Source organism: Salvelinus alpinus, chromosome 2 (genome assembly GCF_045679555.1).
Source record: "Salvelinus alpinus chromosome 2, SLU_Salpinus.1, whole genome shotgun sequence".
In the NCBI taxonomy this organism is placed as follows: Eukaryota; Metazoa; Chordata; class Actinopteri; order Salmoniformes; family Salmonidae; genus Salvelinus; species Salvelinus alpinus.
This window is the reverse complement of record NC_092087.1, coordinates 72,899,376-72,923,613: the sequence shown is the minus strand read 5'-3', so window position 1 is coordinate 72,923,613 and position 24,238 is coordinate 72,899,376. Positions and strand designations below refer to the sequence as shown.

General features: G+C 43.1%; 1 protein-coding gene across 2 annotated transcripts in view; it reads left to right on the top strand.

Moving 5' to 3' along the window:
- Nucleotides 1–24,238, top strand: part of LOC139567709 (ubiquitin carboxyl-terminal hydrolase 43-like) — a 109,014-nt gene that overhangs the window by 16,611 nt on the left and 68,165 nt on the right. The window lies entirely within an intron of this gene.

The window sequence follows — 24,238 nt, the reverse complement described above, 5'->3', positions numbered from 1 at the left end:
TCACAGCCCACCCATCTTCTACACACACACACACACACACACACACACACACACACACACACACACACACACACACACACACACACACACACACACACACACACACACACACACACACACACACACACACACACACACACACACACACACACACACACAGGTAGGGTACCTCAGAGGTGCCACACAGACAGCTGACTGCCATGGGTTGCCATTTTAAAGGCCTTTAATGGATCACACACACCTGCCTGAAATATTTAATACTTTTCTTAGCTAACATTTGATTAAACCATGAATATTTCAAAAGACGCCCAGACCCCCTAAATAGTTCAGGAATATTTAAAATATTCAGCAGCATCAACACATTTGTCTCCTTTGAGAGGGAAAAAGGACGCTCATTAGTAAGTTGAGGGTGAGTCTGGTGTGTATTGAATTGTTGTTGGTGGAAGGTTGAGTTGTGTTAGTGCTGAAGAATTGATCTCTCTTTCTCTCTGGGTGTAAAATCAGAGCTGGGCTCAGCCAGGGAAAGAAGCACCACTCAAGGCTTTGATGAACACCAACACATGGTTTGAATGTTAAAGAGCCATACACTATCATTTCATTCGCCTCCTAATTGATGATATTCAAAAATAAATCTCCTCATGTGCCTGACGGATTTCTCCTTGACTGTTTTATTAGAGTTAAAAGGCAAATGCGCGAGCGTGCGCGCGCACACACACACACACACACACACACACACACACACACACACACACACACACACACACACACACACACACACACACACACACACACACACACACACACACACACAGGAGAGTAATATGAGCAAAACGCCTGTGTAAATGCATACCGATTATTTTGATTTGAAGCATAATTTGAGTAAAGCTGGAGGGATTTGTAAGCAGTGAGCCTCCCTGGGCTGAAGGTAACAATGGTCTCCATGGATGAGGTTGACCTCCTGTTAGTCTCTGAGGCTACTGCTCCCGCTGCTGCTACTGGGACTGTTCTGTACGATGCCGTCGTGTTCCTCATTTAGGCTGGCTTACTACGCCAGTGGCAGACACAGACCAAGGGAAGGGGGGGGGGGGTTGGGGGGGGGTGGACACAGACCAAGGGAAGGGGGGGGGGACACAGACCAAGGGAAGGGGGGGAGGACACAGACCAAGGGAAGGGGGGAGGGGGTTGGGGGGGGGTGGACACAGACCAAGGGAAGGGGGGGGGGACACAGACCAAGGGAAGGGGGGGGGGGGTTGGGGGGAGGTGGACACAGACCAAGGGAAGGGGGGGGGGACACAGACCAAGGGAAGGGGGGGAGGGGGGGTGAAGCAGCAAGGTGCATTTGCCGCAAGGACATTGTTCCGATTAAAGTTCACTCTCGCTAATGTGCTGGTACTACTTGGTCAAAAGTAGTGCACTACATAGGAGGAAAGTCTTCAATGGAGAAGTGCACTGTCTGTGACTTTATTGTGTGAGACTTGTCCACAGAAACCCACCTCTTCCACTGTACTCTACAGGCCTTGAGGAGTTGTCATTCTCCTTACCGCACTATTTCACGCTCATATTGTCTCTCTTTGTCTCTGTAATCTCTGTGTGTAATGCCAACCTGTTCTGCTAGTGTGGAAAATGCCGTGAAAGAATACAACTGATAGTGGTGCCTTTTGTTTGCCAATAATACAAGTTGACAATGTCTGGCCTTGAGGCTCATTGTCTTGTGTCATCATATCCCACACCCATCTTTATTGTCATCTCTCCCATATAAGGTAATACCTTCCTGGCACTCTGAAGCTGTATAACTGGAGTGGTGGCTGTAATGTGGCTTTACCTGTTCCGAGGAACACAGACATCCTCTTCCACACCCTTTGGCTTGTGGCCTGTCAAGAATATTTGCATTCTGTTCTCCCCTCCTCTGACCGAACACCTGACCGGACTAGCGTCCCTTTTGTTTACCGACCTTCAGCAAATGTTATTTTTTAACCCTGAGGGGCAGAAAGGTCACGGTCCTGAGTTTGTTTTTGGCTGCGTTCCACTTCACAGAGTAACAGGAGCCTGTTTTGTAATACCGTTTTGGTTTACCTTCTCTTGTCTGTTTTTTCTGTTTCTCTGTCTTATAAGTGGATTTTGTTTACTTTGTAGTTCGTACTCTGTCTCTTGTTCAGTCTAACTGGATGTTTGGCCCTTTCAGTGTCCTCTTTCCTGGTCAATTTTAAAGTATGGTTGTGGATTCTTTTACTTGGTGAGATTGCCACTTAACCTTTTGAACTCTAGTCTGGTAGACAGACAATGTGGCGACAAAGATACTCAAGGTTTCATTCTACAAAGCGGCCCATGTTGAAATCGCACCATAAAACCAACCTAGACCAGATTTTATAACCCAATTTGATGTGAAAGTGATATGAGGATTTTTAATGGATGTTGTCCTTTGTACCTTTTCAGAGAGAGAGAAAGAGAGAGTGAGAAAACAAATCCTCTGCTTTTTCCACATTTCATGTTAAAAAGGAATTTGCACTGAAGGGGGCTTTGTAGGAGATCTCTTACACATGGGCACTCTTGTGGAATGTGGTTTTATCTAAGAGCATCACTTTTTACTAAAATGAAAACCCGCTGACCTCTACGACCCGTTCCTCTTCACAAAATAATAGATTTTCTCTCCTTCCTCTTTCCTCTCTTAGCTTAGGTCGGATAATATATTTCTGAAATTAATATTTGCCTGTGAACATAGTCAGTGTGCAAATGAGAGACTGCTCTCCTCTCTTCCTCTCACCCCTCTCTGGCCTTTGCCAAGTCAGATTTGGCTCTGAAGGAGCTGCCAAGAGCTCTGTTCTGTGGCCTCTTATTTTCTGTTTTTATCTGTGTGTGTGTCTGTGTGTGTGTGTGTGTGTGTGTGTGTGTGTGTGTGTGTGTGTGTGTGTGTGTGTGTGTGTGTGTGTGTGTGTGTGTGTGTGCGTTGCGTGCGTCTGTGCATGTTGGTTCAGCGAGCTTCTCCACAGAAACTGCTAGAGGGCAGAGAGTTTGGCTTTGCCCCATGACATCGGAGAGTATACACCCAGTTCCAGCACTCTTTGGACAGGTCTAGGATCAGTGTTAGAAGGCTTGGTTGGCAAGTTTCACTGTGTTTTTAGTAGGGCATGGAAAAAATGAAAACACGAAGCAGTCCAAACTCCTTGGTCCTTTAAAAACCAGCTGTATGTAAAATATTGTGCTGTAGCTTGGAAAATAAATACATGTGGCTCTGAATGACAACATAATGATGTTTCCAACATTAGCACTGTTTTCTTAAAGAAGTGAAATACGCTTCGTGTTTTGTTTCCTTGCCAAGATACTGACGAGTATACTGGTATCGTCCCCGCTCTAGTTTTTAGGCACACGTTTGCCTATATGTGCTCAGTGGGCCTGTTATGGCCAAATTGGAAAGGAGTGGCTTCTCTCTTTGTGTCTGATGGTATGATAACCAACAGTGAAGAGAGAAACCCATTACATATATTTACTGCCCTCTACTTCAACAGTTGATATGTATTCCTCTAATAGGAATATAGTGGTGACCTTCATCTAGTGTCTGGACAGATAGAGAGAGGTGACGTAGAGTGGGCAAAGCTGTCATAACTGATAGAGAGAGGTGACATAGAGTGGGCAATGCTGTCATAACTGATAGAGAGAGGTGACGTAGAGTGGGCAATGCTGTCATAACTGATAGAGAGAGGTGACGTAGAGTGGGCAATGCTGTCATAACTGATAGAGAGAGGTGACGTAGAGTGGGCAATGCTGTCATAACTGATAGAGAGAGGTGACATAGAGTGGGCAAAGCTGTCATAACTGATAGAGAGAGGTGACATAGAGTGGGCAAAGCTGTCATAACTGATAGAGAGAGGTGACGTAGAGTGGGCAATGCTGTCATAACTGATAGAGAGAGGTGACATAGAGTGGGCAATGCTGTCATAACTGATAGAGAGAGGTGACATAGAGTGGGCAATGCTGTCATAACTGATAGAGAGAGGTGACATAGAGTGGGCAATGCTGTCATAACTGATAGAGAGAGGTGACATAGAGTGGGCAATGCTGTCATAACTGATAGAGAGAGGTGACATACAGTGGGCAAAGCTGTCATAACTGATAGAGAGAGGTGACATAGAGTGGGCAATGCTGTCATAACTGATAGAGAGAGGTGACATAGAGTGGGCAAAGCTGTCATAACTGATAGAGAGAGGTGACATAGAGTGGGCAATGCTGTCATAACTGATAGAGAGAGGTGACATAGAGTGGGCAATGCTGTCATAACTGATAGAGAGAGGTGACATAGAGTGGGCAATGCTGTCATAACTGATAGAGAGAGGTGACATAGAGTGGGCAATGCTGTCATAACTGATAGAGAGAGGTGACATAGAGTGGGCAATGCTGTCATAACTGATAGAGAGAGGTGACACAGAGTGGGCAATGCTGTCATAACTGATAGAGAGAGGTGACACAGAGTGGGCAATGCTGTCATAACTGATAGAGAGAGGTGACATACTGTACCATGAGCTATGCTGTCATAACTGATAGAGCGGGGTGACATAGAGTGGGCAATGCTATCATAACTGATAGAGAGGGGTGACATACAGTGGGCAATGCTGTCATAACTGATAGAGAGAGGTGACATAGAGTGGGCAATGCTGTCATAACTGATAGAGAGAGGTGACGTAGAGTGGGCAAAGCTGTCATAACTGATAGAGAGAGGTGACATAGAGTGGGCAAAGCTGTCATAACTGATAGAGAGAGGTGACGTAGAGTGGGCAAAGCTGTCATAACTGATAGAGAGAGGTGACATAGAGTGGGCAATGCTGTCATAACTGATAGAGAGAGGTGACGTAGAGTGGGCAATGCTGTCATAACTGATAGAGAGAGGTGACATAGAGTGGGCAAAGCTGTCATAACTGATAGAGAGAGGTGACATAGAGTGGGCAATGCTGTCATAACTGATAGAGAGAGGTGACGTAGAGTGGGCAAAGCTGTCATAACTGATAGAGAGAGGTGACATAGAGTGGGCAATGCTGTCATAACTGATAGAGAGAGGTGACGTAGAGTGGGCAATGCTGTCATAACTGATAGAGAGAGGTGACATAGAGTGGGCAATGCTGTCATAACTGATAGAGAGAGGTGACATAGAGTGGGCAATGCTGTCATAACTGATAGAGAGAGGTGACATAGAGTGGGCAATGCTGTCATAACTGATAGAGAGAGGTGACATAGAGTGGGCAATGCTGTCATAACTGATAGAGAGAGGTGACACAGAGTGGGCAATGCTGTCATAACTGATAGAGAGAGGTGACATAGAGTGGGCAATGCTGTCATAACTGATAGAGAGAGGTGACATAGAGTGGGCAATGCTGTCATAACTGATAGAGAGAGGTGACATAGAGTGGGCAATGCTGTCATAACTGATAGAGAGAGGTGACACAGAGTGGGCAATGCTGTCATAACTGATAGAGAGAGGTGACACAGAGTGGGCAATGCTGTCATAACTGATAGAGAGAGGTGACATACTGTACCATGAGCTATGCTGTCATAACTGATAGAGAGAGGTGACATAGAGTGGGCAATGCTGTCATAACTGATAGAGAGAGGTGACACAGAGTGGGCAATGCTGTCATAACTGATAGAGAGAGGTGACATACTGTACCATGAGCTATGCTGTCATAACTGATAGAGCGGGGTGACATAGAGTGGGCAATGCTATCATAACTGATAGAGAGGGGTGACATACAGTGGGCAATGCTGTCATAACTGATAGAGAGAGGTGACATAGAGTGGGCAATGCTGTCATAACTGATAGAGAGAGGTGACATACAGTGGGCAATGCTATCATAACTGATAGAGAGGGGGGACAGAAGCAGAAAGACAGGGATGGATGGTCTACATGTATGAGGACAGAGGGAGGGAGGAAGGGGAAGAAGGGAGGGAGGGAGGAAGGGAGGGAGGAAAGGGAGGGGAGTTATAGAATGCCTGCCGTTTCCCCTCTTATCATCCAGACGGCCACATTACCGTAATCCTGCACTGAATAGACCCGAATTAGCAGCAGCTCTCCGCAGCTAAAGGAATAGGAGTGAGTCAGCCCCTTTACTGCAGGGCAAGCATTTCAGACCCCCTCCCTCTTTCCTTGCTCCTCCCCCCCCCTCTCTCTCTCTCTGTTCCTGCTGACCTCTTCCCTTTCTTTTCAGCTCCTGCCATCCATGCTGCCATGTCGCCCTGTTCGCAGTGTTGAGTTTTTAATCCCCCCTTTAACCGGAACAGAACATGAAGTTGGGACTGAAAGTTGGAAACAAAGTTGGGTTGTTAGGTGAGGGAAGAACACGCCAGGGACCTGGATAGAGACCAGGGACCTGGATAGAGACCAGGGGTGGGTGGTCAAATCCATTTCAATTCAGGAAGTAAACGGAATTCATGTCAATGAGGAAAATAATCATTGTAATCAGAATTTCAGTTTACTTCATGAATTGACTTACTTCAATTATAATTGACCTCAACCCTGCTAGTCCCATTACTTTCCTTCCCTGTTGTGTTCTATAAAGCTTCAGAGCGTGCTGATGACACGGTTGCGCTATGCCTTCCATCTGAATCCGCTCACGCCGTCCAAACTCTGGAAAAGAACGACAGGAGGCGGTGGGGCTCTTCTATAAACGTGAAAACAGCCGGCTGTGTCAATATTGGCTTGTCTCATCTGCACGCGCAGCGGGACAGATGTCATCTCGTACAGCACAGAGAACCACTGAGCTGCCGGCTTACAGCATGTGCTTCTGTGGGGTGTCTGTGGAACATATCCAAAGAAAGTTTTTGTATACATACACACGCATGCAAACACACACACACACACACACACGCACACGCACACACAGTCTTCTGAGACTCCATACAGTTCCCACACACACATCCCATTCAGTGTGTGTGTGTGGGAGGCAAAAGATCCAAGAACAGAAACCACATTTCAGTGAAATTATGTTGAACCATCGTGGAATAGACGTTGAATTGATGTCTGTGCCCAGTGGGTATTAAGATTCAGCTCAGATCTATGGCTGACAGTTGGGTTTCTGGAGCTGCTGGGATTGACTCAGAGACACTATAGGAAGCACAGGTGGTCGTGTTAAGCTCAAGAGTCCAACTATTGATTGAACTTTAGTTTTGAAATGATCACTGGCTCAGAGACCGGTTTGATTCCTGCTGAAATGAGTCAGAACCACTGTAAGTGGTAGGAAGCACAAGTGATTTTGCTAACCCCTTCAGAGTCTGATGTAGAAGCAAATGAAATACACAGAAAATACCGAAATTCAGGCACTTTGTCCCAATGTGATTAAGCTCTAGTCCTATATTTGATTAAAACAAATGTGTTTTGAAATTATCACTTAATCTGGGTCTCGGAAGTAATCACTGGCGCCGGGACTCTGGTTTGACGACTGTGGTGATGACTGTGTTTTACATTTAGTGGTTATTAGTCTAATGCAGGTTAAACGTTGACTGAAGATTCACTGTGGCGTTGGTCGTTTACAAAAACACAGTTGCTGACTTTGCGTTCAAACATCTTTAGCATATTTTAGGGCTGGGATTGCCAGGGACCTCACGATATCATATCACGATACTTACACTACCGCTTAAAAGTTTGGGGTCACTTAGAAATGTCCTTGTTTTTTAAAGAAAAGCACATTTCTTGTCCATTAAAATAACATAAAATTGATCAGAAATACAGTGTAGGCATCTGCTTTCCTGTATGTTCTTCTCACAATTGTATTTTGAAATTTGCAAAAGGTTAACTGACAGCTGTAATCAACTGTAGAAATATAACCCATAGATGGCAGTTCCGATTCAAGTCAGGACTGGCAGCCAGGACTCATACTAAAGACTCATCTGTCTGTAGAAGCTAACATCTGAGCAATTCAGAGTTTACGGCACTGTTCTTCAAAGTAGCTTTATCATTTTGAGATAGGCTAATGGCACGAGTGCATGGGCCATCACCGGTGAGTAGCCTAGGCTTCATCTTCATCATTGGGTGAGTCAGTGTGGCTCTGGAAAGTGTATTTAGTAGCCTACTGTAGCCTATAATACATATATACACTGCTCAAAAAAATAAAGGGAACACTTAAACAACACAATGTAACTCCAAGTCAATCACACTTCTGTGAAATCAAACTGTCCACTTAGGAAGCAACACTGATTGACAATAAATTTCACATGCTGTTGTGCAAATGGAATAGACAACAGGTGGAAATTATAGGCAATTAGCAAGACACCCCCAATAAAGGAGTGGTTCTGCAGGTGGTGACCACAGACCACTTCTCAGTTCCTATGCTTCCTGGCTGATGTTTTGGTCACTTTTGAATGCTGGCGGTGCTTTCACTCTAGTGGTAGCATGAGACGGAGTCTACAACCCACACAAGTGGCTCAGGTAGTGCAGCTCATCCAGGATGGCACATCAATGCGAGCTGTGGCAAGAAGGTTTGCTGTGTCTGTCAGCGTAGTGTCCAGAGCATGGAGGCGCTACCAGGAGACAGGCCAGTACATCAGGAGACGTGGAGGAGGCCGTAGGAGGGCAACAACCCAGCAGCAGGACCGCTACCTCCGCCTTTGTGCAAGAAGGAGCAGGAGGAGCACTGCCAGAGCCCTGCAAAATGACCTCCAGCAGGCCACAAATGTGCATGTGTCTGCTCAAACGGTCAGAAACAGACTCCATGAGGGTGGTATGAGGGCCCGACATCCACAGGTAGGGGTTGTGCTTACAGCCCAACACCGTGCAGGACGTTTGGCATTTGCCAGAGAACACCAAGATTGGCAAATTCGCCACTGGCGCCCTGTGCTCTTCACAGATGAAAGCAGGTTCACACTGAGCACATGTGACAGACGTGACAGTCTGGAGACGCCGTGGAGAACGTTCTGCTGCCTGCAACATCTTCCAGCATGACCGGTTTGGCGGTGGGTCAGTCATGGTGTGGGGTGGCATTTCTTTGGGGGTCCGCACAGCCCTCCATGGGCTCGCCAGAGGTAGCCTGACTGCCATTAGGTACCGAGATGAGATCCTCAGACCCCTTGTGAGACCATATGCTGGTGTGGTTGGCCCTGGGTTCCTCCTAATGCAAGACAATGCTAGACCTCATGTGGCTGGAGTGTGTCAGCAGTTCCTGCAAGAGGAAGGCATTGATGCTATGGACTGGTCCGCCCGTTTCCCAGACCTGAATCCAATTGAGCACATCTGGGACATCATGTCTCGCTCCATCCACCAACGCCACGTTGCACCACAGACTGTCCAGGAGTTGGCGGATGCTTTAGTCCAGGTCTGGGAGGAGATCCCTCAGGAGACCATCCACCACCTCATCAGGAGCATGCCCAGGCGTTGTAGGAAGGTCATACAGGCACGTGGAGGCCACACACACACTACTGAGCCTCATTTTGACTTGTTTTAAGGACATTACATCAAAGTTGGATCAGCCTGTAGTGTGGTTTTCCACTTTAATTTTGAGTGTGACTCCAAATCCAGACCTCCATGGGTTGATAAATTTGATTTCCATTGATAATTTTTGTGTGATTTTGTTGTCAGCACATTCAACTATGTAAAGAAAAAAGTATTTAATAAGAATAGTTCATTCATTCAGATCTAGGATGTGTTATTTTAGTGTTCCCTTTATTTTTTTGAGCAGTGTATATATTATAGGCTACTGAGAGCAATAAAAACGACCTGGTCTTGAACTCAAACAATAGCCCAGGCAAATGTAAAAACACACAGAATGTACAATATTAGGAAGAATATATTCTCACTGTCAGAGTAGCCACTCATTTCGGTCATTTGTGTAGTATTAAAAACGATTTTGCTAATGTCATCTATCATGTAAATGAAGTAGAATTGCATGAAATTTAGTTTTTTCCCCCCTGTGTGTGGAAATACTAAAAACACCTCTGCTCAACCTCTGCCCAGCACCCCCAACTCCAAACATCTCCCTGCAGCTATGCGCACACACCGTGGTGCATAACTGCACACACACACACACACACACACACACACACACACACACACACACACACACACACACACACACACACACACACACACACACACACACACACACACACACACACACACACACACACACACTGCGGTACACCGTGAAACAGGGGTAGGAAAACAACATGTGTTTCTATGTTCTGGAGGGCTGCTGCATTATGAAAACCTCAGAAGAAGCAACCAGGGATGTCTCTGCCAATACATGGGTCACAGAGCACAGGACCATGGAGAGTCCTATGTGAGCTGCGGCTTCTGTCTGTTTCTCTCAGATATCACAGGACCTGAACAGAATAAATTCTGACTCACACTGTAACTGTTATGAGTGTGAGTAAATTGTACAGGAGCCCTGTTAGGACAAACAGAACCTATTTGCTTTGGGACCTGTAAGGTTACCTCTGCATACCCAGCGGTATAGTCACAGGCTAGCTTCAGGGACCCCAGAGAGCTTGGGCTCCTACTATACAGAAGTACCTCAATCTCCTATAGAGAGTCCCAGACAGGAGGGAGAGTATGGCACAGGATACAACAGCCCAGGAACAGTGTGTTTTTAGGTCAGCACTGAGCATATGGTAGTACAGTGAGCAACACCTCGCAACGTCTCTCATACTCCGGCAGAAGGTGAGCTAGCTCTGTGGGTCCTGGCAGGGGAGGACAACGGCTTGCCTCCCTGCCAGCAGAGCTCTATTTTTGGGCTAAACTCAGCGGTAGTCCCCATCCCTGCCTAGCCCTGCCTAGCCCAACAGCTGGCATACACGGCCTCGTTTACGAAAAAGTGAGCGGTCCAGTTTTTTGGGGCAGTTGCTCGGCATCGTGAGAAGATATCATTCTGTCGCCGCTTCGTTTAAGAGATTCACTCTTCAACTGCATTTTTACATTTGTGTCGAATCCAGAAGTTACGATGATCATCATCCATTCAGCTTTTATTCATGTCTCCAACTAGATTAGCAGGATCACGCAATGTCTGTGTCAAAAACACAGCCACACTCCCCCTACGTGAGTATGTCCTCCGGTATGTCGAACAAAGACAAGACACGAAGGAAACATCTGTCTGGGACTTATTAAAGAGTCCTATTGATACGTGTGTCCTCTGATGACATCATTACACTGTCGAGACAGACACATAGCAGACATGGCTGTGACTTATTGAACTGTTTCAGTCCGCATGAGAGTACAGGACCGTCCTATTGATACGCCCTGTTACGGAAGAGTCCTTGGCTTTGTCTCAAATGAGAACCTATTCCCTTTGTAATGGAATACTGTTGACCATATAATATGGTAATAGAGTAGGAAACAATTTAATATGGGAATAGAGTAGGAAACAATTTAATATGGGAATAGAGTAGGAAACAATATAATATGGGAATAGAGTAGGAAACAATATAATATGGGAATAGAGTAGGAAACAATATAATATGGTAATAGAGTAGGAAACAATATAATATGGTAATAGAGTAGGAAACAATATAATATGGGAATAGAGTAGGAAACAATATAATATGGGAATAGAGTAGGAAACAATATAATATGGGAATAGAGTAGGAAACAATATAATATGGGAATAGAGTAGGAAACAATATAATATGGTAATAGAGTAGGAAACAATATAATATGGGAATAGAGTAGGAAACAATATAATATGGGAATAGAGTAGGAAACAATATAATATGGGAATAGAGTAGGAAACAATATAATATGGGAATAGAGTAGGAAACAATATAATATGGGAATAGAGTAGGAAACAATATAATATGGGAATAGAGTAGGAAACAATATAATATGGGAATAGAGTAGGAAACAATATAATATGGGAATAGAGTAGGAAACAATTTAATATGGGAATAGAGTAGGAAACAATATAATATGGGAATAGAGTAGGAAACAATATAATATGGGAATAGAGTAGGAAACAATATAATATGGGAATAGAGTAGGAAACAATATAATATGGGAATAGAGTAGGAAACAATATAATATGGGAATAGAGTAGGAAACAATATAATATGGGAATAGAGTAGGAAACAATATAATATGGGAATAGAGTAGGAAACAATATAGTATGGGAATAGAGTGACATTTGGGATTCAGTCCTTGAGGCTACGGGTCATGCGTGTGCAGAAATGTGATGTTCTGATACCCAATACCCATGAGTATAGCCTTGTGTGTGCCTCCCTGCGACGCTGCCTTAGTTCTGCTGATTGCAGTGATATGTATCTGTTTGACGTCACATCTTTCATGGCAAAAGCAACAGCAGAAAAGGATCCTGGGTACAACGTCTTCTGAGGGAGAAAAGGCATAGGTTATTTTTATTTCTGTGTTCAATACATGCTCCAGGGCAGAAATGTTCAGTGCAAGCATTGTGCGAAACCAATAAATAAATAAAAATCCATTGTTTATGTAGCTGCCTAGCAATAGGCAGTCACATAGTGCATGATCATCAAATCAAATGTGCAAATAGTCTGGGTAGACATTTGATTAGGTGTTCAGGAGTCTTATGGCTTGAGGGTAGAAGCTGTTTAGAAGCCTCTTGGACCTAGACGTTGCGCTCCGGTACCGCTTGCCGTGCGGTAGCAGAGAGAACAGTCTATGATTAGGGTGGTTGGAGTCTTTGACCATTTTTAGGGCCTTCCTCTGACACCGCCTGTTATGGAGGTCCTGGATGGCAGGAAGCTTGGCCCTGGTGATGTACTGGGCCGTTCGGACTACCCTCTGTAGTTCCTTGCGGTCGGAGTCCGAGCAGTTGCCATACCAGGCAGTGATGGAACCAGTCAGGATGCTCTCGATGGTGCAGGTGTACAACCTTTTGAGGATCTGAGGACCCATGCCAAATCTTTTCAGTCTCCTGAGTGGGAATAGGTTTTGTCGTGCCCTCTTCACGACTGTCTTGGTGTGCTTGGACCATGTTAGTTTGTTGGTGATGTGGACACCAAGGAACTTGAAGCTCTCAACCTGCTCCACTGCAGCCCCGTCGATGAGAATGGGGGAGTGCTCAGTCCTCTTTTTCCTGTAGTCCACAATCATCTCCTTTGTCTTGATCACGTTGAGGGAGAGGTTGTTGTCCTGGCACCACACGGCCAGGTCTCTGACCTCCTCCCTATAGGCTGTCTCGTCATTCTCAGTGATCAGGCCTACCACTGTTGTGTCATCTACAAACTTAAAGATGGTGTTGGAGTCGTGGCTGGCCGTGCAGTCATGAGTTAACAGGGAGTACAAGAGGGAACTGAGCACGCACCCCTGAGGGGCACCTGTGTTGAGGATCAACTTGGTGGGTGTGTTGTTACCTACCCGTATCACCTGGGTGCGGCCCGTCAGGAAGTCCAGGATCCAGTTGCAGAGGGAGGTGTTTGTCCCAGGGTCCTTAGCTTATTGATGAGCTTTGAGGGCACTATGGTGTTGAACGCTGATGAATTGCATTCTCACATAGGTGTTCCTTTTGTCCAGGTGGGAAAGGGCAGTGTGGAGTACAATAGAGATTGCATCATCAGTGGATCTGTTGGGCGGTATGCAAATTGGAGTGGGTCTAGGGGTTCTGGGATAATGGTGTTGATGTGAGCCATGACTACAGTCTGGCTACAGACATGAGTGCTACGGGTCGGTAGTCGTTTAGGCAGGTTACCTTAGTGTTCTTGGGCACAGGCACTATGGTGGTCTGCTTGAAACATGTTGCTATTACAGATTCGGACAGGGAGAGGTTGAAAATGTCAGTGAAGACAGTACACGTCCTGATAATCCGTCTGGCCCTGCGGCCTTGTGGATGTTGACCTGTTTAAAGGTCTTACTCACATTGGCTGCGGAGAACATGATCACACAGTCTTCCAAAACAGCTGGTGCTTTCATGCAGTTTCAGTGTTATTTGCCTCGAAGCGAGCATAGAAGTAGTTTAGCTCGTCTGGTAGGCTCGTGTCACTGGGCAACTCTCGGCTGTGTTTCCATTTGTAGTCTATAATGGTTTGCAAGCCCTGCCACATCCGACGAGCATCAGAGCAGTACGATGTAGTACGATTCGATCTTAGTCCTGTATTGATGCTTTGTCTGTTTGATGTTTCATCAGAGGGCATAGCGGGATTTCTTATAAGCTTCTGGTTTAGAGTCCCGCTCCTTGAAAGTGGCAGCTCTAGCCTTTAGCTCAGTGCGGATGTTGCCTGTAATCCATTGTTTCTGGTTGGGGTATGTACGTACCGTAACTGTGGGGACAATGTCATCGATGCACTTGTTGATGAAGCCAATGACTGATGTGGTGTACTCCTCTATGCATATTCCAATCTGTGCTAGCATAACAGTCCTGTAGCTTAGCATCTGCTTCATCTGACCACTTTTTTATTGATATAGTCACTGGTGGTTCCTGATTTAATTTTTGCTTGTAAGCAGGAATGAGGAGGATAGAATTACGGTCAGATTTGCCAAATGGAGGGCGAGGGAGAGCTTTGTATACATCTCTGTGTGTGGAGTAAAGGTGGTCCAGAGTTTTTTTCCCTCTGGTTGCACGTTTAATATGCTGATATAAATATGGTAAAACGGATTTAAGTTTCCCTGCATTAAAGTCCCCGGCTACTAGGAGCGCCGCCTCTGGGTGAGCATTTTCTTGTTTGCTTATGGCGGAATACAGCTCATTCAATGCTGTCTTAGTGCCAGCCTCTGACTCTGGTGGTATGTAAACAGCTACACATGATCACTTGACTTCCCATTTCTTAAGCTTTGTAAGCTTAATTTCTCACCTAATTTTATGGATAAGCCATTCCGCAAGCTATCAGTGTATATAATAACCTTTTTAAATACACATCTCACTTTCTGTCTGCTTGGGAATAGATTCCCCTTGACTTTGATACAAGATTCATGTAGCCAGTATGTCCTGTACGTCTGCTTTAGCTGTGGAATAACTTCTGAAATCTTGCTCTGCTCCAATCATCTAAATTCTGGAAATCAATTACAGAAAGTATTCACCCCCCTTGGCATTTTTCCTATTTTGTTGCTTTACAACCTGGAATTAAAATATATTTTTGGGGGGTTTGAATCATTTGATTTACACAACAAGCCTACCACTTTGAAAATGGAAAATATTTTTTTTTATTGTGAAACAAACAAGAAATAAGACAAAAAAACAGAAGACTTGAGCGTGCATAACTATTCACCCCCCCCAAAGTTAATACTTTGTAGAGCCACCTTTTGCAGCAATTACAGCTGCAAGTCTCTTGGTGTATGTCTCTATAAGCTTGACACATCTAGCCACTAGGATTTTTGCCCATTCTTCAAGGCAAAACTGCTCCAGCTCCTTCAAGTTGGATGGGTTCCGCTGGTGTACAGCAATCTTTAAGTCATACCACAGTTTTTCAATTGGATTGAGGTCTGGGCTTTGACTAGGCCATTCCAAGACATTTAAATGTTTCCCCTTAAACCACTCAAGTGTTGCTTTAGCAGTATGCTTTGGGTCATTGTCCTGCTGGAAGGTGAACCTCTGTCCTAGTCTCAAATCTATTGAAGACTGAAACAGGTTTCTATCAAGAATTTCCCTGTATTTACTGCCATCCATCATCCCTTCAATTCTGACCAGTTTCCCAGTCCCTGCCGATGAAAAACATCCCAACAGCATGATGGGGATGAGGTTCTCGGGGTGATGAGAAGTGTTGGGTTTGCGCCAGACATTGCGTTTTCCTTGATGGCCAAAAAGCTAAATTTTAGTCTCATCTGACCAGAGTACATTCTTCCATATGTTTGGGGAGTCTCCCACATGCCCTTTGGTGAACACCAAACGTGTAGCTTATTTTTTTCTTTAAGCAATGGCTTTTTTCTGGCCACTCTTCCGTAAAGCCCAGCTCTGTGGAGTGTACAGCTTAAAGTGGTCCTATGGACAGATACTGGTGGTGTCCCTCTCTTGGCAGGTTTGTTGTGGTGCCATATGCTTTCCATTTTTTAATATTGGATTTAATGGTGCTCCGTGGGATGTTCAAAGTTTTTTTATTTTTTATATAACTCAACCCTGATCTGTACTTTGTCCCTGACCTGTTTGGAGAGCTCCTTGGTCTTCATGGTGCCGCTTGCTTGGTGGTGCCCCTTGCTTAGTGGTGTTGCAGACTCTGAGGCCTTTCAGAACAGGTGTATATATACTGAGATCATGTGACACATGTGACACTTAGATTGCACACAGGTGGACTTTATTTAATTAGTGATGTGACTTATGAAAGTAATTGGTTACACCAGATCTTATTTAGGGGCTTCCTAGCAAAGGGGGTGAATACATATGCACACACCACTTTTCAGTAATTAAAAAAAATAAAAAATCATTTCACTTCACCAATTTGGACTATTTTGTGTATGTTCATTACATGAAATTTAAATTATAGGTTGTAATGCAACAAAATAGGAAAAACACCAATGCAGATGAATACTTTTACAAGGCACTGTAAATAGCCTGGGAGGGTTTGTATGCCAGTGCTAATATTCTCCTCTGAGCAACAGGGGGCCCAGAAAATTGATCTGGATCTGTTAGCTGTTACCGTTCAGCACTTTTGGATTACACAATTTAACTTTTTCGCACTTTTTGCATATTAGCATCTCTCATGTTACGCTAGCTCCTGCTTCACATGTATTTTTGGCAGGCCCACCTGCCTTGGCAGACAATGGCAGAGCAAGGAAAAATACTATAGGGGTATTTATTCATCACTGGTTCCCAGATATAAGAAAATGTTAGTGCACGCACACACCCACTTTTAGAGAAATCACAGTTGAATGGAGGCATCTGTTGTTTGTTCTAAGGTCCAGCTAAGTGCCTGTTGACCTACTTGTGGGGAAGGTGCCTTCTCTAGTGTGCAGCGAAGCCCACCGGGCTTTGGATTTGTTATGAATAGAGAATTAAGTAGCCCGAGCCTTCGCTGCAGTGCCTGGCAACACATGCCTTGGGTCTGCTGGTATTCCCCACAATACACTCTTACTACTACTACTGCAGCGTCCACCCGGAGCCTCTCTTTATCAGCCACTCACTCTCAACAGAATTACACACCCCAGGATAGTGAGTCAATCCCCTTATATAAGCCTTATGTATTACCTTAACCTGTTAGTGGCATGATAAACAATTGGATTGCTAAAAGCAAGTTGCGAAACTATGCACCTCTTACGATAACACATTCTGGAAAACTAAAACAAGCACTTCTTATTCTACGAGATCAAGATCAGCTAGTTCCTCCCTGTTTGTCTGTTTTTCCCCCATTTGGTGCCTAAGCAATACAACCCAGGTTAAGCCCACTAGCTTCCCTTCCTCTCTATTAGGAAAATAGAATAAACACAACTCTGCAATATGTAACTGTTAAAAAGCATGTTGAGTTATTTTATGAAGATGAATTGCTGCGGGGAGAGTTTGTGCTTCGTGGTTTTAAACTCACAACTCATTTCCAAGAAGATGCTGTGTTTAATGAAAAACGTCCTCCTCAGTCCACATTTTGATGGGAAAGGAACCCAATGTTTCCATGGTGATTTGTGTAAGGACTGGGACCAGGCTACTTAGCTGAGGATTCTGTACTATGCTAGTATACTATCTCTGACTATGGTTTAGTTCTGTCTCTGGCTGTATTTGTGTTGATTCTTCCATCTACTCAAGGTATTGGTCTCGGTTTTTACTATCAGCTAGTAGCATATCCTGTGTTTTTGTCCACATTTTGACTGAAAGGAAGGTCACATTTGAGTTAGCTGACCCGAAGGACTGTACCTATTAGCATATCCTGTGGTTTTGTCCACATTTTGACTGAAAGGAAGGTCACATTTGAGTTAGCTGACCCGAAGGACTGTACCTATTAGCATATCCTGTATTTTTGTCCATATTTGAAAGAAAGGAAGGTCACATTTGAGTTAGCTGACCCGAAGGACTGTACCTATTAGCATATCCTGTATTTTTGTCCATATTTTGAAAGAAAGGAAAGTCAAATTTGAGTTAGCTACAGCGCTGCTGGTCAGCGATCTGTGTCAGCTTCCAACCTTGCCGGGTACACAACTCTGCTAACAGGACAAAACCAAGAGACTCAAATTCACCTCTCTAATGGCGCACCTTCTGCACTGTGTTGTAGGATTTGCAGAATCCCTAGATGTAATATTTTCTAGTGCTTTCACTCTCTCGCTCTCGCTCGTTCTTGCTCTCTCGCTCGTGCGCTAATAGCTCCAATAAACCATTATTCCCCAGCACGTCTCAGGCCATCCATGTCTGTATTTAATCTTTAATTGTGTTAGCGAAGGAAAAAATTGCTTTGGGGATTCGACAGCTTGAAAGAGACATCTTGTTCATTTGGCTCATCATTATCAGCAGAATAGCTTCTTGGTTGAAAATACTTAATAAGAGACAAAACAATATTATTACTAGATAGTCTGGAGTTTGCTGTGCATCATAATGTTTTTTGTGTTGTTGTTTTTTTTACATTGGATGACAAGCTATTATGGAGGCTATTATCCAACTATTTGTAATGGTTGTTGTAAAATGTTGTCATGGTTTTGCTCCTCACTTTCATAATGTTACAACACGTAAGCCTATTTCTAATTTTTGTACCATCGTCCTTAGATCTTGCAAAACGTTCTAATGTAGTTTGTCAGAAGAAAGCACGGCCATTATGAGTCTGACTCTAACCTATTGAGACTCTTCAACACGTCCTCATAAACACTAACTGTAGATGCCTCACACACTTTCAGACTACTATAGTTTATTACTAACACTTAGATGTATCACACACTTTCAGACTACTATAGTTTCTTACTAACACTTAGATGTATCACACACTTTCAGACTACTATAGTTTCTTACTAACACTTAGATGTATCACACTTTCAGACTACTATAGTTTCTTACTAACACTTAGATGTATCACACACTTTCAGACTACTATAGTTTCTTACTAACACTTAGATGTATCACACACTTTCAGACTACTATAGTTTCTTACTAACACTTAGATGTATCACACACTTTCAGACTACTATAGTTTCTTACTAACACTTAGATGTATCACACTTTCAGACTACTATAGTTTCTTACTAACACTTAGATGTATCACACACTTTCAGACTACTATAGTTTCTTACTAACACTTAGATGTATCACACACTTTCAGACTACTATAGTTTCTTACTAACACTTAGATGTATCACACACTTTCAGACTACTATAGTTTCTTACTAACACTTAGATGTATCACACACTTTCAGACTACTATAGTTTCTTACTAACACTTAGATGTATCACACTTTCAGACTACTATAGTTTCTTACTAACACTTAGATGTATCACACACTTTCAGACTACTATAGTTTCTTACTAACACTTAGATGCCTCACACACTTTCAGACTACTATAGTTTCTTACTAACACTTAGATGTATCACACTTTCAGACTACTATAGTTTCTTACTAACACTTAGATGTATCACACACTTTCAGACTACTATAGTTTCTTACTAACACTTAGATGTATCACACTTTCAGACTACTATAGTTTCTTACTAACACTTAGATGTATCACACACTTTCAGACTACTATAGTTTCTTACTAACACTTAGATGTATCACACTTTCAGACTACTATAGTTTCTTACTAACACTTAGATGTATCACACTTTCAGACTACTATAGTTTCTTACTAACACTTAGATGTATCACACACTTTCAGACTACTATAGTTTCTTACTAACACTTAGATGTATCACACTTTCAGACTACTATAGTTTCTTACTAACACTTAGATGTATCACACACTTTCAGACTACTATAGTTTCTTACTAACACTTAGATGTATCACACACTTTCAGACTACTATAGTTTCTTACTAACACTTAGATGCCTCACACACTTTCAGACTACTATAGTTTCTTACTAACACGTAGATGTATCACACACTCTACTGCTGCTAATCCCAAAGTAGGTGAGTGCTCTTCTGAAGAGAGTGTTTCTAGTGGCTCGATGAGATTGTCCTGCCTTTGGGGAAACTAGGAAAGTGTACCACACACATCTTCTTCACAGGAAGCATAATGGACTGTCTTACCTTTTTTTAAGAAACAGGGTGACACATTTAGGATGCGAAGAGGGGAGGAGAGGTATAAATAGCAGTTAGGCCTTTTGCTGTTGACACAGAAGTGTGTCAAATAATTGATTACATCACAGATGTTGATGAAACAAAGCTGACAGATATTCTCCAGGGTTATGTTGTCGATCTTGGTTGTACAGTACTTATGTTTTATTGATACACATGTTGATACAATAATCACAACATAAGATATTGATATGTGACCTTGCTCTAAATGTGTCCTAAATTAGTTTGAGGTAATTAGAGATTTTTAGACAGGCACAAACTTCAGGGCAGAACTTTCACCCCAAAACGGAAATTGATGTCGACTTCAAAATCGCCTCCAACGCTTAGCTCTGGTCCCCAGGTGACAATGAATTAATTTTCAATCTCATTACCTCACGCAGGGCATCTAAACTGTCCATTACCATCCAGGTCGGAAACAGCTACTAAAGTAATGTTTTGGGGCAGAGCAACTCAAATAGCTCCTTTATCCTATTGCTCTATTTCTTTACCGTCAACTGTACTGTTCTCACTGAAAGCAGTCAGTATAAACTTACCTATACTATGCAGTTTATCATGGGGTTACACAATACTTTAGCCTCATGGCCCAAAACCTCTCAAAGGGTTCTCTACAAGGTTTCAACTGAATGAGTTAAATAGCAATTGAATCAGCCTCAGTCGTAACCCCATAAAAGCTTGGATATGTCGCTGTGACCCCTTTGTTTGCTGAGGCTACTTCACTATTTGACTCTGCATAGCAACTAATTGAAGGCCTCTCTCATAGGATGTCGCTGTGACCCCTTTGTTTGCTGAGGCTATTTCACTATTTGACTCTGCATAGCAACTAATTGAAGGCCTCTCTCATAGGATGTCGCTGTGACCCCTTTGTTTGCTGAGGCTACTTCACTATTTGACTCTGCATAGCAACTAATTGAAGGCCTCTCTCATAGGATGTCGCTGTGACCCCTTTGTTTGCTGAGGCTACTTCACTATTTGACTCTGCCTAGCAACTAATTGAAGGCCTCTCTCATAGGCTATTCACAGAAAGAGTAATAGTATGGAAGCATGTAGCTTCATACAACACTCCAAACAAGACAACAATAATCATCTTATCGAGCCAGTACGCTAAATGTGCTGAAAGTCATCACACAACACACATTTCCCCATGTCCCAAATAATATATGCCTCAAAAACATTTGATTGAAATGTCTTATTTGATCATTTTCATTGGCTGAGAGTATCAATGAATGTCCAGTATGGAAGCATGTAGCTCAATGAGCTCCGTTATCCAGTGGATCTGTCTCCTTCAGCTTAGCAGGAAGTGATTAGTATGGTTATGATGACTAAGAATGTATTTTTAAAAGCACTCCAAAACATAACAAGAGTCTAGAAGCTCTTGGTGAAAATATCTCTGTGTGCTGCTCTTTGATAACATCAGCAGGCACTGTTCAGGTAATTGCAGAGTATCTACCTGCAGTCCCCTAGCACCATGAGTCACAGTGGTTCACTCTATCCTTCGTTTGATTTCGCTGTGCACTGAACAGAACTCAATACACCAACTACCAAAGCACTTCAATAAATTATAGTTGTGGGTGAATGCAGTTTCTCTCACCCCGTCAGGTAAACTTGAACTATGGTTAGACGTACTCCGGAACTTTGGCGACTAAGAAAGTATTTTTGAAACCTTCCACTTTGGGCTGGATGTGTCAATGTGTAGTTCATACATGCATAATCTATGAGCAGAATTACTTTCTTACCTCAATTATCCACAAAATCCCTAGTTTGAAAGAAACTGTGCAGCGCCATTTTCCCTACATTTTCCAACACATGGGCCGGCCCCCTAGCAATTCGAGTTCCAGACATGAGCTTCAGCCCTTCGCCATTTGAGTGACAGCTATCAAGATGCACACACAGAAGATTTTAGGGAACCACTTTTGGCTCATGAGCGCTACTTTCAAAACTACAGGCTAAAAAGTGAACAAAAGTAGAGGCGGATCTCTTCAAATCAGCCTGTTGAAAGATCCCCCCCAACCAGAAAAATAAGTTTTTTTCTATTGTGTCATTTAGACTGACACATAAGTGTCTGGAGAATAAACAAATGCCTGTTAACTCCACTTATCCATCATGTATGGTGGAGGTGTGTGTGTGTGCGCCCGCGTGCGGAAAACGTTGCTTCAAAGACCGATTCGTTCCCCGGGAGCGACAATAATCGATCTTATGATTTCTGGGAATGATTTTGTAAAAAAGACGGAAGATGATGACTGGCTGTGGTAAAAAGGAAATATATCCCGCAGGCTGATGATACGTTATGTCAAATGACATTTTTTCAACTGTGAAAGCCATCAATTCATACAGCAGCGATTTGTGACTGATTTGAGTATTGATTTCAGGTCCGTCCGTGCCACAGCCTGGTTCCCTCTATAAAATAGACTTAAGGGTTCAGTTCAGGCCTGTGGTTGGTGGGCTTGGCTGCTCTATACTTTATGCTTGTATGATCAATATGTTTATTTACCTGTCTATCTGGAAAGTAACACAGTCTTTAGCTGTGATATATCTACTGTTGGAGAGAGATTTGGTTTTGTCAGGGTTCTAGACGTTCCTTCAGTGGCTCATGCAAACCTCTATTTACCTCTATAACCTCTATTTACCTCTATAACCTCTATTTACCTCTATAACCTCTATTTACCTCTATAACCTCTATTTACCTCTATAACCTCTATTTACCTCTATAACCTCTATTTACCTCTATAACCTCTATTTACCTCTATAACCTCTATTTACCTCTATAACCTCTATTTACCTCTATAACCTCTATTTACCTCTATAACCTCTATTTACCTCTATAACCTCTATTTACCTCTATAACCTCTATTTACCTCTATAACCTCTATTTACCTCTATAACCTCTATTTACCTCTATAACCTCTATTTACCTCTATAACCTCTATTTACCTCTATAACCTCTATTTACCTCTATAACCTCTATTTACCTCTATAACCTCTATTTACCTCTATAACCTCTATTTACCTCTATAACCTCTATTTACCTCTATAACCTCTATTTACCTCTATAACCTCTATTTACCTCTATAACCTCTATTTACCTCTATAACCTCTATTTACCTCTATAACCTCTATTTACCTCTATAACCTCTATTTACCTCTATAACCTCTATTTACCTCTATAACCTCTATTTACCTCTATAACCTCTATTTACCTCTATAACCTCTATTTACCTCTATAACCTCTATTTACCTCTATAACCTCTATTTACCTCTATAACCTCTATTTACCTCTATAACCTCTATTTACCTCTATAACCTCTATTTACCTCTATAACCTCTATTTACCTCTATAACCTCTATTTACCTCTATAACCTCTATTTACCTCTATAACCTCTATTTACCTCTATAACCTCTATTTACCTCTATAACCTCTATTTACCTCTATAACCTCTATTTACCTCTATAACCTCTATAAAAATAAAAAACACATGCTCACGTTGTAATAAAAATAATAATTTTAATTGATGCATTTAAAACGGTCCTTTTGTGAGGCGCAGGCGGGAACTGGTTCTGTACGATGGCCGAGTGGTGGGGTCGATAAACCAGGAGGATTCTCCATCATCGTTTAAATCGGCAGATTAGGAACATTTTGGCTTCCCAGTAGAATACAATGGCGATAGACAGAGCGAGTATGTTGCCACTGCTCAACAAGAATAGCCTATGCAGCTGCCAACACCTCAAACATGTTGACACATTGACACCGACATCACCCCAGTATTCCTACCACCTGAGCAAAACGGAAACGCAAAACATTTTTTTTTATCTCCCTTCTGCTTTCAAACAGCAATTCTGATTCTGATCGGGGCAAAGAAATGACAAGAGTGATAGGTATGTTTATAGCCGCGGATATGCGCCCATTCTCTGTGGTTATGAAGAATAGGGGGTTTCAGCACTTTGTGGAAGTGCTCGAGCCTCATAAACTTCGCCCTCTCACACCCATTGTCTGTCAATGAATTGGCCAATGTTGTGCAGGACATCTACAGCAGGTGTACTCAACTACTATTTGAGAAGATCCGGTCACACAAATTCCTAGGTGGCAAAGGTCTGGATGGATAATGTAATTTATCGGCATAGTAACAAACCCCCACCTCGCAACCCATGTAACCCTGAAAATACAGTGTTGTTA